The sequence below is a fragment of the Salvelinus namaycush genome, chromosome 8 (assembly GCF_016432855.1).
Source record: "Salvelinus namaycush isolate Seneca chromosome 8, SaNama_1.0, whole genome shotgun sequence".
Lineage (NCBI taxonomy): Eukaryota > Metazoa > Chordata > Actinopteri > Salmoniformes > Salmonidae > Salvelinus > Salvelinus namaycush.
Window position 1 is genome coordinate 10,218,362 of NC_052314.1, and position 12,540 is coordinate 10,230,901.

Here is a 12,540-nt window from a genome sequence, read left to right on the forward strand (position 1 = left end):
AAACAAATGCAATTGAATCCAAAAGTCTCTTTCCCTGCTATTATACAGCAACATTCTTATTCTACTAAGAACTACTGCTTGATCTGGGATGTATGAGAAAAATCTCAAATGTACTGAGAAACTTGAATTGTGCTGAAAGGAAGATGTGTTCCCTTGTTTGGGAGATGTGTACTGTTGGTCAGCGTTTTATGCTCTGCCTGCATGCATTGCCCCAATGTTTGACTCAAACACTGTCTTGCCTAGTTTGGCAGAGTGCACCTCAGCATTTGCTGTCTCAACAGCAGGGGATACCTTGAAGGTTCACATGTCAAGTCGCTGAATGTCAAAAAAGACTACCAGGGGACAGTCTAAGACAAAAAACACAGAGAGCATCTCTGATTTCTCTTTTAGTCTTGCTTGTTCTTTGCTTGGAGAGACTGCTAAGGCATTAGGGTATGGCCTCTCCCATTCACCAATCAAAATGTATTTACAGCTAGCAATTATTAAAACTTGGTTACATTACGCACCAGAATAATTGATTGCTCCACAATTGTATTGATGCATCAGAGGGTATGGGAAGGGGGTGTAACATTTCAAAGTGGTCTGTGAACATTTGTATTGTGTTGATAAATGAATATAGAGATAGGTAATGTCATTGATTCTCCGTATAATCACCAGTAAGTTCACAGATGTATTTTTCAAGGGGCTGTTTCATAATCAAACTCAGTTCTCTCCAAGCTCTCTGATTAAAGTATTATGGCAGCTTTCGTCAGGGTGGACAAAAGGCCGCACATTAATTATATTGTAATTGCTGAATATAAATTCATCAGCTGTAACATGTATGTGTGAGATTATCAGAGTGTGTATGCATTAGCCCGGGCCTATTATAAATGAGCTGTATCTCTGGCTAGCATGGGAGCAGGGGAGCAGGGGAGCACCAACCTAATCCTTGAGGGCTGGTTCAGCTCTCCGTGGCACTTAATGGATCAATTAGAGTCATCGATTGGCTTGAGAGTCCACCCACCTGTTTTCTTGGGTCAGAATCAGATGCTGAGTTCACAGATACTGAGTGCAGAGTAATGTTACACCAGTGGTTCTCAAACCTCTCCTCGGGGACCCCAGAAATTTTAAGATTTTGTTGTAGCCCTGAACTACCTGATTCACTAGTTGACAAGTTGAATCAGGTGCGTTAGCTCTAGAATAAATAAAATACATGGAACGATTGGACAACCACTGTGTTATACAGCGCAGGCAGAAATGTAATAAGTAGAATGGACATACCACTCTGTAGTACATAGTGCAGGGTGGAATGCTGACTTTAAGGTAGCGGTTGGCATCCTCTGGTCTCACATCAGGCTGCCTGTCCTGTGCTTCTACTCTCCCCCTGAACATTCAGGAGAGTCCAGAGCAGAAAGGAAGAGTGGAAAACGAGCGGTGCTCGTTCCATACAGAACCCTCTACAGAGGGTTCTACTTGGAACCCAAAAGGGTTCTACCTGGAACCAAAAAGGGTTCTCCTATGGGGACAGCCAAATAACCCCTTTGGAACCCTTTTTTCTAAGATTGTATCTCCTGTGTTTTGTTAGCCCTGAAATAGGTTGAAGGGATTTTCCTGTATGAGAGTCTCCCTTTGGGTCTGTCAACAGTTCCAGACTTCCAGCTGCAGCCCTAGAGCAGGCTTGGGTTAATCCCAAATAAATACAGGGTTTAACAGGCATCCAATTAACAACTAAACCAGCACCATATTACAGAAAAACATCAATACCAGCTTTACAATGACACCTATAGCTCTTGGACCAATAGAAGTAAGCATAGCAATCTCATTTCACTCCTGGCTAAGCACCCAAAAATAATTGATGATAATATGCTGTGGGCTAATTCACTATTAATAGACATGCTGCTAACTTCCTACATTCAATTACATGTGATACCCATCTTTTTCTCTTAGGCGGTAAAATGTTGAGCGAGCCTACAAAACTGTAAATAATTCCAAGTGAATTGTGAGCCCGAATAAACAAGTGATGATGTGCATCTATTTATCAAAGCACGTTAGCTTGATTGGCATGCACTAAGTGCAGTGACCCAGTCCATCACAGCAACCCCCTGCACACCATCACTGTAATGCCTGCTCAGCCAGGTTTCCTTGCCAAAGCAATGTAATCTCTATGTAAATGGTGTAAGCAAGCAACAGTAATCATGAGAAATGGCTGCAATATTTCCTTTAAAGGTGTGGATTAATAATGACGAGGTGCTTGGGGAACACTGGAGACGGTCTCTTGAACAGGAGGGAAGAGCAGCTGTACCTCCCTGTGTATATTGTTCTCTATAATGAATGTGTTTTTTTAACATTGTTCGTCTCCTTTCAACACATGTAAATTTCATCATTTAGAGATATGACATTCATAGCTCTGCAAGTTAAGTCATCTGTGATTTATCGTATATTGTATCATCTGTGATTTATCATGTATTGTATCGTCTGTGATTAACCGTTTACGACCTGAGATTCACAGCATGAGGATGAGGTGCCGGTGGGTTGGATGCCTTTTGCTGTTCTTGGTGTTGAAGGGGATATCTTGCTGGGATATCTTACTTCCCAAATACAGGTGTGCCAAGCTTATATCGTCATACCCAAGAAGACTTGATGCTGTAATTGCTGCCAAAGGTGCTTCAACAAAGTACTGAGTAAAGAGTCTGAATACTTATGTAAATGTGATATTTACGTTCTTTATTTTTTATACATTTGCTAAAAAAAAACTAAAAAACTGTTTGTCATGATGGATTATCGTGTGTAGATTGACGGAGGGAAAAAAACGATTTAATTCATTTTAGAATAAGGTTATAACGTAACAAAATGTGGAAAAAGTCAAGGGGTCTGAATACTTTCCGAATGCACTGTTCAAGATCTTCTACTGTATTCTTTCAGTGGGGAAAAGAAAAGGATGAGTGTCGGCTACACTGTAAAGGTTCACCTGTTTAAATAAAGCCTCATATGACCATTGCTGTACTGTATGTTAATCACAGGCATGGCCTTATTCATGAATACATCCAATTGTGAATATGACCGAATGGCACTATATCAAAGAAATATGCATGCTAAAGCAATGTTTAATTCATATACAGTATGAACAGTGAGAAGAGTACCAGAAGAGGACTGGCCACCCTGTTGACTGATGGTCTATGGGGAGCAAGTCTAAAGACTAGATCAGAGGAGGATCCCAGGAGCAGTGTCACTCTCAACCCCTCTGGAGCCTGATCTTCATGAAACAGGGACAGATACCCATACTGTGGCATTGGGATAGACTTTGGGACAAACAGCGCAGTATTTCGATGTGTTAACCGCCAGGTTAAAGAGCATGTTGGCCTGCACTCACTGTGATGCTCATGCTGCAGAGAAATACAGTTGAGGGCCAATGGAGTCTTGGGAGCTCAGTACGTGTTATAAATGATACATACAGGAAGCTTTCTTGTTTAGCAATAGCAAATGTTGATCAATTATTGAATGTATGTCCATTTTGTTTCAGATAGGGTCTAGTTTACTATGCCTTCGATTACTAGTAATTGCTTCTTCTTTATCCTCAGACAGAATAGTGGTGAGGAGGAGTCTGTCCTGAAGCGAATTCACCATACATTTTCTGTATTCAGGGTTCACTCAAATATCCTTTTAAGCTTTGTTTTACTATTGACAGTTACGTCTGATTTCGGGATTGTATATCGATTTGCTCTCCTTAAATGTTAGTCATCTAATTTATTTGTTTCAGTCTCTGAATTGTTTAATAAAACTTTTCGCCGCCAGCTCCTTATATCAGGGCATAAAAACTACAATCTGTCTCCTGAATTAGCCTAGTGTTCATGTACAACCAGCTATATCCTGTCCCGAGCTCATTTTCCCTGGCTAAACTAGCTGGCTAGCTGAACTATGCTAGTTTTCGTCCTCATTGCCAAACTTCATAAATACTGCACCCTCAACTTCAGTACTCCTTTGCTAGTTATACAACCATGTAACTAAGGAATTAGCTAGAAAGAAACTTGAAAAGTATGTATTGATTTATTGCTTTGTTGAATAGTCATGTCTGGTTTGAAATATCTGACAACGGTGGCAAAGGATATCATTGCTACATAAGTTCAGTTTTGAGATCCACTGGCGTCATTGACGTGGGATAGCTGAAAGTTTCCGACTGGTCTTGGAACTGTGACAAGAGGCAGCCTCTCCCTGATTGGTTCGATGGGACATGTAGTGATTTTACCAACATAGCCAGATATGTATTTGTATTTTTGTATTTGTATTTATTAGGGATCCCCATTAGATGGTGCCAAGGCAGCAGCTACTCTTCCTAGGGTCCAAACATATTAAAGCACTTACATTACATATGAATCAAAAGATAAAATAGTACATCATAACATTATTACACTACTACATACAGTTGAAGTCAGAAGTTTACATACACTTAGGTTGGAGTCATTAAAAGCCATTTTGCAACCACTCCACAAATTTCTTCTTAACAAACTATAGTTTTCGCAAGTCGGTTAGGACATCTACTTTCTCCATGACACAAGTCATTTTTCCAACAATTGCTCACAGAGATTATTTCACTTATAATTCACTGTATCACAATTCCAGTGGGTCAGAAGTTTATATACACTAAGTTGACTGTGCCTTTAAACAGCTTGGAAAATTCCAGAAAATTATGTCATGGCATTAGAAGCTTATGATAGGCTAATTGACATCATTTGAGTCAATTGGAGGTGTACCTGTGAATGAATTTCAAGGCCTACCTTCAAACTCAGTGCCTCTTTGCTTGACATCATGGGAAAATCAAAAGAAATCAGCCCGAAACCTCAGAAAAAAAGTTGTAGACCTCCACAAGTCTGGTTCATTCTTCGGAGCAATTTCCAAACATCCTAGAGATGAACGTACTTTGGTGTGAAAAGTGCAAAGCAATCCCAGAACAACAGCAAAGGACCTTGTGAAGATGCTGGAGGAAACAGGTACAAAGTATCTATATCCACAGTAAAACGAGTCCTATAGTGACATAACCTGAAAGGCCGCTCTGCAAGGAAGAAGCCACTGCTCCAAAACCGCCATAAAAAGTCAGACTACGGTTTGCAACTGCACATGGGGACAAAGATCGTACTTTTTGGAGAAATTTCCTCTGGTCTGATGAAACAAAAATAGAACTGTTTGGCCATGTGACCATTATGTTTGGAGGAAAAGGGGGGAGGAAAAAGGGGTATGCTTGCAAGCCGAAGAACACCATCCCAACCGTGAAGCACAGGGGTGGCAGCATCATGTTGTGGGGGTGCTTTGCTGCAGGAGGGACTAGTGCACTTCACAAAATAGATGGAAACATGAGGAAGAAAAATTATGTGGAGATATTGAAGCAACATCTCAAGACATCAGTCAGGAAGTTGAAGCTTGGTCGCAAATGGGTCTTCCAAATCGACAATGACCCCAAGCATACTTCCAAGTTGTGGCAAAATGGCTTAAGGACAACAAAGTCAAGATATTGGAGTGTATATCACAAAGCCCTGATCTCAATCCTATAGAAAGTTTGTGGGCAGGACTGAAAAAGCGTGTGCGAGCAAGGAGGCCTACAAACCTGACTCAGTTACACTAGCTCTGTCAGGAGGAATGGGACAAAAATTCACCCAACTTATTGTGGGAAGCTTATGGAAGGCAAGCCCGAAACTTTTGACCCAAGTTAAACAATTTAAAGGCAATGCTACCAAATACTAATTGAGTGTATGTAAACTTCTGACCCACTGGGAATGTGATGAAAAAGCTGAAATAAATCATTCTCTCTACTATTATTCTGACATTTCACATTCTTAAAATAAAGTGGTGATCCTAACTGACCTAAGACAGGAATTTTTTACTCTGATTAAATGTCTAGTTTAAATGTATTTGGCTAAGGTGTATGTAAACTTCCGACTTCAACTGTATATACAATACAAAATGTTTGATACCACCATACAACAATATCACAATGTATGTGTGTGCATGTGTCTTTACCTTTGTGTGTGTCGCTCTTCAGAGTCCCCGTAGTTCCATAAGGTGTATTTTTACCTGTTTTTTAAATCTGATTCTACTGCTGGCATGGCTCTATGTAGTACTGTGCACCTCCCATAGTCTGTTCTGGACTTTGGGACTGTGACGAGAACTCTAGTGGAATGTCTTGTGGGAGGAATGCATGGGTGTCTGAGTATTTTAAACAGACAGCTCGGTACATTCAGCGTGTCAACACCTCTTATAAAAACAAGTTGTGATGAAGTCTCTCTTCCACTTTGAGCCATAAGAGATTGACATGCATGTTATTAATGTTAGCTCTCTGTGTACTTTTAAAACTTCTTATGGCTGCGGGATTGATATGACAACAGCCAGTGAAAGTGCAGGGCGCCAAATTCAAACAGAAATCTCATAATTAAAATTCCTCAAACATACATCTATTTTATACCATTTTAAAGGTAATCTTGTTGTTAATCCCACCACAGTGTCCGATTTCAAAAAGGCTTTACAGCGAAAGCACCACAAACGATTATGTTAGGTCACTGCCAAATCACAGAAAAACACAGCCATTTTTCCAGCCAAAGACAGGAGTCACAAAAAGCTGAAATAGAGATAAAATGAATCACTAACCTTTGATGATCTTCATCAGATGACACTCATAGGACTTCATGTTGCACAATACATTTATGTTTTGTTCGGTAAAGTTCATGTTTATATAAAAAAATCTCAGTATACATTGGCGCGTTATGTTCAGTAGTTCCAAAAACATCCGGTGATTTTGCAGAGAGCCACATCAATTTCCAGAAATACTCATAATAAACGTTGATCAAAGATCAAGTGTTATACAAGGAATTTTAGATCCCCTTCTCCTTAATGCAACCGCTGTGTCAGATTTCAAAAAAACCTTACGGAAAAAGCAAACCATACAATAATCTGAGGTCGGCGCTCAGAGCCCAATCAAGACAAAAATATATCCGCCATATTGTGCAGTCAACAGAAGTCAGAAATAACATTATAAATATTCACTTACCTTAGATGATCTTCATCAGAATGCACTCCCAGGAATCCCAGTTCCACAATAAATGTTTGATTTGTTCGGTAATGTCCATCATTTATGTCCAAATAGCTACTTTCGTTAGCGCGTTTGGTAAACAAATCCAAAGTCACGAAGCGCGTTCACTAAAAGCAGACGAAATGTCAAAAAGTTCAGTTACAGTCAGTAGAAACATGCCAAACGATGTATTGAATCAATCTTTAGGATGTTTTTAACATAAATCTTCAATAATGTTCCAACCAAAGAATTCCTTTGTCTTCAGAAGTGTTATACTCACAGACAATATTTGGACAGTTTTGGAAACTTTGGAGTGTTTTCTATCCTAATCTGTAAATTATATGCATATTCTACGATCTGGACCTGAGAAATAGTCCGTTTACCTTGGGAACGTTATTTAAAAAATATATATATATCATCTGACCCCTAGCGTCTTATGACCCTTAAGAAGGCAGAGCAGCGATTTATTATCAACAGACAGCATTACTCTGAGCAGTTTAGTCACATCAACTTGCTCAATTTCCACATTATTCATTACGAGGTGTAGTTGAGGTTTAGGGTTTATTAAATGATTTGTCCCAAATACAATGCTTTTAGTTTTGGAAATATTTAGGACTAACTTATTCCTTGGACACAGTCTTGTACCCTTAACCTTTTTTCAACTGACTATCATATTGTTTGTTTAAATTTGACTTCATTGATATAATGGGTAATCCAGGAATGTCACGAGTTAATTGACTCAAGAAAACTGTACAGATCGCAATGGCTGCAATGAATTGCAAAATTACTTCCGGGGTCCACATAGCTCCTCCTCCTCCTTACCACTCTATATAGAATAAATGTAGTACTCATTATAATACACAAAAACGACTTCAGAAACACTGTGGAGACAGGTTGACATACTGTAGCATTTTTTTTTTTTAATTGCAGTCTCATCCCATCATAGACCCCCTGCCACTTGCCTGATTAAAAGTGGGTAGTCTAGAAGTCCCTGCCCCGCATCGCTGAGCTAGCTGGCTCTAATCAACTGGGCTCACAATCAATTATCTACACCTGGAACATAACTGCAGGACTGCAGGCTTCTCTCCAGACCCGAGGGCCTCGGAGGAAAAGCGTATCTCCTCATGTTAAAAGTCGGTAATGACTCCATCAGTATTACACAGAGAAAAATAACCTCCCACAGGATAAATACAGATAGTAACTGTAATCGTGTCTCGCTGCCAGGCTGGTTAAAATGATGGCAAACTTTCAAAAGGGGCTGAGTTTCTGACCTCATTGGCAGGGATAAACTGTCATGGATTATGAACCCATTTACATAATATCATGGAAAATGGAATTTAGTTTCCAGAACCACCTCGTTTGAACTACCATATATTTTGTACAGCAGAACCACTAACACCCATGTAAAAAATAACAAAATGTCTTTAAGAAATAATTTCTAAAGCCTGGTAATCCTATTAGGGTTAGATTAAGTATATTTTCTCCCCGTGTACCTTTGATGTTTGAAACTTATTTTTGCCAACAGCTCCTACTTCCTTCCCCCCTGTGCTAACACTTTGCCCACCTGGGGTTGGCCCAGTCAAGCTGTTTCCACGGAAACCGCTCAGTGTGACAGATTATGTCATTATTGACACTGCAAAATTGGAAGGAACAACTTCCCCTTGACTGTAGGGGTCAGCAAATCCCAAACATGCTCAGATCATACCAATGAGGTCCAGATGTGTGGATCGGTAGTGGAGTGGTTGTGGAGCAGTAGTGCTTTTGGTAGTGGAGTGGTAGAGGTTGTGGTACTGGTAGTTGCTGTGGTAGTGGAGCATTAGTGGTTGTGGTAGTGGAGCATTAGTGGTTGTGGTAGTGGTAGTGGAAGTGGAAGTAGTAGTTGTAGTGGTGGTGGTAGTGGAGCAGCATTGGTGGTAGTGGTTGTGGTAGTGGTATTGAAGCGGTAGTGGTGGTGGTAATAGGTAATGGATGTGGTAGTGGTTGTGGTAATGGTTGTGGTAGCAGAGCAGTTGTGTTTGTGGTTTAGGGAGTGTGGTAGTGTTTGTAGTAGCAGTAGTGGTTGTGGTAGTTGTTGTGATAATGGAGCGGTAGTGGTTGTGGTAATGTTTATGGTGGTGGATTGGTGGTGATAGTGGAGCGGTGGAGGTTGCGTAGCGATTGTTGTAGTGGAGCGCTAGTGGCAGTGGTTGTTATAGTGGTTGAAACGGAGGTGGAGCGGTAGTGGTAGTGGTTGTGGTAGGTGGAGCGCTTGTGGTAGTGGGGGTGGTAGTGGAGTAGTAGTGGTAGGGGTTTTGGTAGTCCTAGTGGTAGTGGTGGTGGGGGTGGTAGTGGTAGTGGAGCGGTAGTGGAGTGGTAGGGGTTTTGGTAGTCCTAGTGGTTATGGTAGTGGAGCGGTAGTGGTTGTGGGAACTGTTGTGGTCTTGGTTGTGGTATGGAACGGTAGTGGTTGTGGTAGGTGGATTGGTTGTGGTTGTGGTAAGTGGTGGTGGAGCGTTAGTGGTTGTGGTAGTGGAGTGGTAGTGGTAGTGGGGGTGGTAGTGGTTGTGGTTGTGGTTGTGGTTGTGGTTGTGGTTGTCGAGGTTTGGTAGTGGTTGTGGTAGTGGTTGTGGTTTTGGTAGTAGAGCGGTAGTGGTAGTGGTAGTGGAGCGGTAGTCGTAGTGGTAGTGTAGCGGTTGTGGTTTTGGTAGTGCAGCATTAGTGGTTGTGGTGGTGGTAGTGCATCGGTAGTGGTAGTGGTTTTGGCTGTGCTAATAGAGCTGTAGTGGTTGTGAATTTGGAATGGTAGTGGTTGTGGTTATAGTTGTAGTGGAGCGGTAGTAGTTGCGGTTGTGGTTGTAGTTGTGGTAGTGGAGCGGTAGTGGTGGTTGTGGTAGTGGAGCGGTAGTTGTGGTGGTTGTGGTAGTGGAGCGGTAGTTGTGGTGGTTGTGGTAGTGGAGCGGTAGTTGTGGTGGTTGTGGTAGTGGAGCGGTAGTTGTGGTGGTTGTGGTAGTGGAGCGGTAGTTGTGGTGGTTGTGGTAGTGGAGCGGTAGTTGTGGTGGTTGTGGTAGTGGAGCGGTAGTTGTGGTTGTGGTAGTGGGGCGGTAGTGGTGGTGGTTGTGGTAGTGGAGCAGTAGTTGTGGTGGTTGTGGTAGTGGAGCGGTAGTTGTGGTGGTTGTGGTAGTGGAGCGGTAGTTGTGGTGGTTGTGGTAGTGGAGCGATAGTGGTTGTGGTAGTGGAGCGATAGTGGTTGTGGTAGTGGAGCGATAGTGGTTGTGGTAGTGGAGCGATAGTGGTTGTGGTAGTGGAGCGATAGTGGTTGTGGTAGTGGAGCGGTAGTTGTGGTGGTTGTGGTAGTGGAGCGGTAGTTGTGGTGGTTGTGGTAGTGGAGCGGTAGTGGTTGTGGTAGTTGTGGTGGTTGTGGTAGTGGAGCGGTAGTGGTGGTTGTGGTAGTGGAGCGGTAGTGGTGGTTGTGGTAGTGGAGCGGTAGTGGTGGTTGTGGTAGTGGAGCGGTAGTGGTGGTTGTGGTAGTGGAGCGGTAGTGGTTGTGGTAGTGGAGCGGTAGTTGTGGTGGTTGTGGTAGTGGAGCGGTAGTGGTGGTTGTGGTAGTGGAGCGGTAGTGGTGGTTGTGGTAGTGGAGCGGTAGTGGTGGTTGTGGTAGTGGAGCGGTAGTGGTGGTTGTGGTAGTGGAGCGGTAGTTGTGGTGGTTGTGGTAGTGGAGCGGTACTTGTGGTGGTTGTGGTAGTGGAGCGGTAGTTGTGGTGGTTGTGGTAGTGGAGCGGTAGTTGTGGTGGTTGTGGTAGTGGAGCGGTAGTTGTGGTGGTTGTGGTAGTGGAGCGGTAGTTGTGGTGGTTGTGGTAGTGGAGCGGTAGTTGTGGTTGTGGTAGTGGAGCGGTAGTGGTGGTGGTTGTGGTAGTGGAGCGGTAGTTGTGGTGGTTGTGGTAGTGGAGCGGTAGTTGTGGTGGTTGTGGTAGTGGAGCGGTAGTTGTGGTGGTTGTGGTAGTGGAGCGGTAGTTGTTGTGGTAGTGGAGCGGTAGTTGTGGTGGTTGTTGTAGTGGAGCGGTAGTTGTGGTGGTTGTGGTAGTGGAGCGGTAGTTGTGGTGGTTGTGGTAGTGGAGCGATAGTGGTTGTGGTAGTGGAGCGATAGTGGTTGTGGTAGTGGAGCGATAGTGGTTGTGGTAGTGGAGCGATAGTGGTTGTGGTAGTGGAGCGATAGTGGTTGTGGTAGTGGAGCGGTAGTTGTGGTGGTTGTGGTAGTGGAGCGGTAGTTGTGGTGGTTGTGGTAGTGGAGCGGTAGTGGTTGTGGTAGTTGTGGTGGTTGTGGTAGTGGAGCGGTAGTGGTGGTTGTGGTAGTGGAGCGGTAGTGGTGGTTGTGGTAGTGGAGCGTTAGTGGTGGTTGTGGTAGTGGAGCGGTAGTGGTTGTGGTAGTGGAGCGGTAGTTGTGGTGGTTGTGGTAGTGGAGCGGTAGTGGTGGTTGTGGTAGTGGAGCGGTAGTGGTGGTTGTGGTAGTGGAGCGGTAGTGGTGGTTGTGGTAGTGGAGCGGTAGTGGTGGTTGTGGTAGTGGAGCGGTAGTTGTGGTGGTTGTGGTAGTGGAGCGGTAGTTGTGGTGGTTGTGGTAGTGGAGCGGTAGTTGTGGTGGTTGTGGTAGTGGAGCGGTAGTTGTGGTGGTTGTGGTAGTGGAGCGGTAGTTGTGGTGGTTGTGGTAGTGGAGCGGTAGTTGTGGTTGTGGTAGTGGAGCGGTAGTGGTGGTGGTTGTGGTAGTGGAGCGGTAGTTGTGGTGGTTGTGGTAGTGGAGCGGTAGTTGTGGTGGTTGTGGTAGTGGAGCGGTAGTTGTGGTAGTGGAGCGGTAGTTGTGGTGGTTGTGGTAGTGGAGCGGTAGTTGTGGCGGTTGTTGTAGTGGAGCGGTAGTTGTGGTGGTTGTTGTAGTGGAGCGGTAGTTGTGGTGGTTGTGGTAGTGGAGCGATAGTGGTTGTGGTAGTGGAGCGATAGTTGTGGTGGTTGTGGTAGTGGAGCGATAGTGGTTGTGGTAGTGGAGCGATAGTGGTTGTGGTAGTGGAGCGATAGTGGTTGTGGTTGTGGTAGTGGAGCGGTAGTTGTGGTGGTTGTGATAGTGGAGCGGTAGTTGTGGTGGTTGTGGTGGTTGTGGTAGTGGAGCGGTAGTGGTGGTTGTGGTAGTGGAGCGGTAGTGGTGGTTGTGGTAGTGGAGTGGTAGTGGTGGTTGTGGTAGTGGAGCGGTGGTAGTGGTGGTTGTGGTAGTGGAGCGGTAGTTGTGGTGGTTGTGGTAGTGGAGCGGTAGTTGTGGTGGTTGTGGTAGTGGAGCGGTAGTTGTGGTGGTTGTGGTAGTGGAGCGGTAGTTGTGGTGGTTGTGGTAGTGGAGCGGTAGTTGTGGTGGTTGTGGTAGTGGAGCGGTAGTTGTGGTGGTTGTGGTAGTGGAGCGGTAGTTGTGGTTGTGGTAGTGGAGCGGTAGTGGTGGTGGTTGTGGTAATGGAGCGGTAGTTGTGGTGGTTGTGGTAGTGGAGCGGTAGTTGTGG

The 12,540-nt window shown here is 44.0% G+C and overlaps 1 protein-coding gene across 1 annotated transcript in view; it reads left to right on the forward strand.

Annotated features, from left to right (window-relative positions):
- Positions 1–12,540, forward strand: part of LOC120051754 (metabotropic glutamate receptor 8) — a 190,082-nt gene that overhangs the window by 74,747 nt on the left and 102,795 nt on the right. The gene's annotated exons all lie outside the window — the stretch shown is intronic.